The sequence below is a fragment of the Dasypus novemcinctus genome, chromosome 10 (genome assembly GCF_030445035.2).
Source record: "Dasypus novemcinctus isolate mDasNov1 chromosome 10, mDasNov1.1.hap2, whole genome shotgun sequence".
Classification (NCBI taxonomy): Eukaryota; Metazoa; Chordata; class Mammalia; order Cingulata; family Dasypodidae; genus Dasypus; species Dasypus novemcinctus.
In genome coordinates this window covers 31,806,325-31,810,588 of record NC_080682.1, presented here as the reverse complement: position 1 = coordinate 31,810,588, position 4,264 = coordinate 31,806,325, and the positions used below count along the sequence as shown (strand labels likewise).

The 4,264-nt window shown below is 35.0% G+C and overlaps 1 pseudogene; it reads right to left on the bottom strand.

Annotated features, from left to right (window-relative positions):
• Nucleotides 1–268: 268 nt before the first annotated feature.
• On the bottom strand, nucleotides 269–1,991 carry LOC101440055 (tyrosine-protein phosphatase non-receptor type 11-like; annotated as a pseudogene).
• Nucleotides 1,992–4,264: the final 2,273 nt, after the last annotated feature.

The window sequence follows — 4,264 nt, the reverse complement described above, 5'->3', positions numbered from 1 at the left end:
ATGTAAAATGCAACATTGTCTACATTGTAGAGATTATTTCTTCTTATCTGAGAAAATAAGTAACTAGAAATCATGTATTTTTGAGTTAGTATACAGTGGTCTTTAAATGGTTTCAAATTTCACTTATCAAAAGGTAGTCAACTGCAATTCAATCCTTTCAAATTCAAATTCATTCTTCACATAAACTTTCTTGCATCTTTTCTTAATCTTTTTAGGGACAGAGTGAAACTCCATATCTCTTTTTGTGCTGAGGTTTTGGTGGGTTGTGTCACCTGAACCTTTTCTGCTGCTGCATCAACCCCATATTTGCATAGACTCCAGCATTATCTTCTCTCATTTCTTCACAGGATGGTGTAGGAGTACCAGGCAAGAGAGAACCCTGATTTCCATTTGTCTGTTCCACTAAGGAATACTTAATATTTGTGTATTTGTGCCCTTTCCTATTGCTTTTTTGCTTTTCTTCAATCCTGTGCTGTAGTATTTCAATATAATGCTGAATGGCTATATAGATAAGATAGATACTGTGCTTCTGTTTGGACCACCCCTGACCTCTGAGATGGTAACATCTGAATGGTTTTGAGCACATTGATGTCACATTTGACAACTTTCTCTCTGATGATGTCAATAAAGATATTAATAACAATGAATGTTCCTGTCCAGCCAATTCTAGCACTGCAGTGAACTACCACAGGCCCAATGTCCACAATGCTCTCTTGCTTATGCTGCACTTCCTCCATGAAGTCCAGCATGCCCCTGGACACTCCATTAAGCCATGCTGGAAAAAGTTATTGCCAGACCATTCTCTCTATATTTCCTTGTCCAGCCTTTGAAAGTTTAAATTTTCTTAACATATAGTCATGAGGAACACTTTCTTTGATGTTCCTAACGTGCATGACCCCATATTTTTTTAAAGCATATTCATCACACCAGTATTTGACACATTTAACCTTTCCATTTTCCACTTCTTTTATTGTCATGGCAACCACTCATGCGTTCTTCTGGAATACCATCAGCCGGAAGTCATCCACTGTGTTTTTCAGACAACCTTGTGTGGCCATGTAACTCTTTTTGGGCTTTGAATTGTTGCACTTGGTTTCAAATTCAGGCATTATGTTTGCCTTGATATAATCTGAAACAGGCTCATTGGTATCAACATCCTGAAGGACGAACCTTGTATGATCAAAGGGCAGGATGTTTTTATATTGATTTTTGTGTTCATTTTCTTGTCTCTGACCCTCTTTTCAGTTATAGAGAAGTTTGCACTCATGCAATGTCTCAAATTCTTCACAAAAACCTTGTTTGACTTTATCTGTGGGCTCAGCTAATTGCTTAATTCTTATACCCAGCTTTCTATTTCAGCAGCATTGATACCAGGTGTGTTGAGGGGCTCCTTGAGTTGAAGTTTCACATCCAATGTTTCCACCATGGGATTCTTCTTGTATTGCTGCACAAGATCTATCAAAGAGGCAAAACATTCTCCTCCAACAACATCATATTTCATTTCCTGACTGTGAATCATAATGTGGGTCAATTTAGACTTGCCATCATTATTCTCCCCTTTGTCATCACAAAATTTCCAGTGTGCCTCTGATTCTCTCCTAAAGAAATTCACCATATTTTCCCTCCTCAGTTAATTATTTCTCTGCTTCTTTCCCAGAAAGGTGTTCATGAAACCACCTCTCAGAGATAGGATCTGCACAATCTAGAGGATATTTGAGTTTAATAACATCTCCATTCTTCTCTTTTAACTGTCTGTGGTGTGCCATATAATGCCAACTCAATCAAAGTGGCAACCTTCTCCCCTCTGTAGAGATCACAGTAGTCACCAGTGTTCTGAATCTTGATGTTCACGACTGCTTCTTGGAGAAAGTGTAAAGTTTCCAGGGTTACTTTTACTAGGCATTGTCAAAAACTGTCACTCCTTTTGTTTATAGTAGATTTTCTGTCCCTATGCCAGTGTTATTTGAGTGAAACCATCTCCACTATGTCATGTTCTTCTCACCCTCTGGCTCCGGGACAGACCTGCTCTTGGCTCAGGCACAGCTGGACCTGGTCATCCTGGCTTGAGGAGGCTAGCTAGGGACACACTTGGGTGGGTGATGGGTTGAGCCAGCTGGCCATGTTCAGACCCCCCTCCAGGCCTGGGGATCTCAGATACAGTACAGCCAAACCCCCATCCTCCCCACTCCTCCACAGCCTTTCCTCCTCTTTCCCCATCCTTCCTCCCAAACGTTTTTATGAAGACACAGGCACACATGCTGTTCATACTTATAAATACTAACCATAAAACTCATTTCTGCCACATTTTACTTTCCTTTAGTATGTTTAAGTGTCCTTCAGATTGAGTCATTTCATTTGTCTTGAGTACTACAAAAGCAGTTAATACATATTGAAGGCCTCTGATACTTCCATGAATTTTCCATCTAAAAGAGTCTTGTAGGAAAACCTTCATTGGAACACCTTGAAATAAAAGGTATGGGAGGGATCCTGAGGGAAAAAATTTCATGTATGCTATAAACAGCCAATGTATGTGTAATTAAATCTGCCAGAAATAAAGACAGTACTCTTATAACAGATATACACACTTCTAAGTCATTTTCTTATATTTATCTCTCCAGGGTTATGATAGCATGTTTCAGGAAAACTTACATAATAGCACTGATGATATAATATGAAAATTATTTTCCATCACACCAATATACTAGAAGAAGCTCTTCAAAGTCTATTTGCTGAATTTTTCCACTGTAAAATATTTAATAAATGTTGAATATTCCTTTATAATCTAATTTGATGAATGTAATAGGAGTATCAGAAGAATATAAAGGTTTTCCTAATCTATCTAAAATTGTGAACTTTATTATGAAACTATGGGAGAAGATTCTAAATATTTATACTAATGTGAAACCTCAAATCCATATACATTGTTTTCTTTTACAAGATATAATTTTGTATTTCTTGTTATTAGCCAATACAAGGTCATATGCATAGTTTCTTTTAAATTTTGTTTATTTTTTTTTTCCCTCTTGTGGGCATAGGAAGAGTATCAGTATAAACTAAAGGAAATACAATTGAATTAAGTTTAGCTCTTAATTTAGAGCAAATAATTCTCATGGTCCATGCAAAGTCCTTATTATTTTATTATTTCATTTTAAAATATTATTTTCTATCATATCACCCATTTCCACTCTTCTTTATACCACTAGGGAGCCTTCTATATTCTACCTAACAGATATCAAACTTGTACTCTTACCAACCCAAGGAACTGCTCATTCCTTGTGCTTTTTTTTTTACATCTTTCCAAATCTATTGAAATTAAACTCTTATAATCCTTTACAGAATTTTACTCTGCCCTCTCATTGTAAAATCCTGATAGAAAAATTTAATATCATATATACATATATATAATTGGATAAAGCTACATGAAGAAATATAAATTCACAGACTTAAATATTCCTTTATAAGTTATTGATAAATAAAGCAGACAATAACACAGGATGGAAAAAATGCTTAAAAGCATTTATTGACATATTTAGGCATATAAAATTATGCATGCATCAATTAAATGAACATATACCTGCATGCAGAGACAGAATATTTATTAGGGCATTTAAAATAACTCAATAACTTAAAGCACAGTTTTCAGATCTCTGAACAGGGTGGATTTAAGGCAAATGATTTATACAGATTAAATATAAATATTTGGAAATTAAAATTATACACTGCTAAAGATCTATTTTTGAGAAATTAATCATAAGAAAATTCTTAATAACTGAAATTGATGAATCTGAATATATTCCCATTGTGGCATGCAAAAAATTTGGAAGTTTTATGAAAAATCTACAGCTAGCATTGTATTCAATGGTGAAAGACTGAAAACTTTTGCCCTGAGATCAGGAACAAGACAAGGATGCCCACTATAAAAATTGTTAATTCAATATTGTGCTAGAAATTCTAGCTAGAGCATTTAGGCTAGATAAAGAAAAAAACGTCATTCGAATAGAAAAAGAAGCAGTAAAACTTTTACTATTTGCTGATGCCATGATCCTATATCTAGAAAATCCTGAAAAATCCACAAGAAAATTACTAGAATTAATAGATGAGTCCAGCAGAATGGCAGAATACATAATCAGTACTCAAAAATCAGTAATGTTTCTATACACCACTGATGTGAAAGCTGAGGAGGAAATCTGAAAATAATTCCATTTATAACAGCGACTAAAAATAAAATATTTAGGAATAAACTTGACTAAGGATATACAGGACC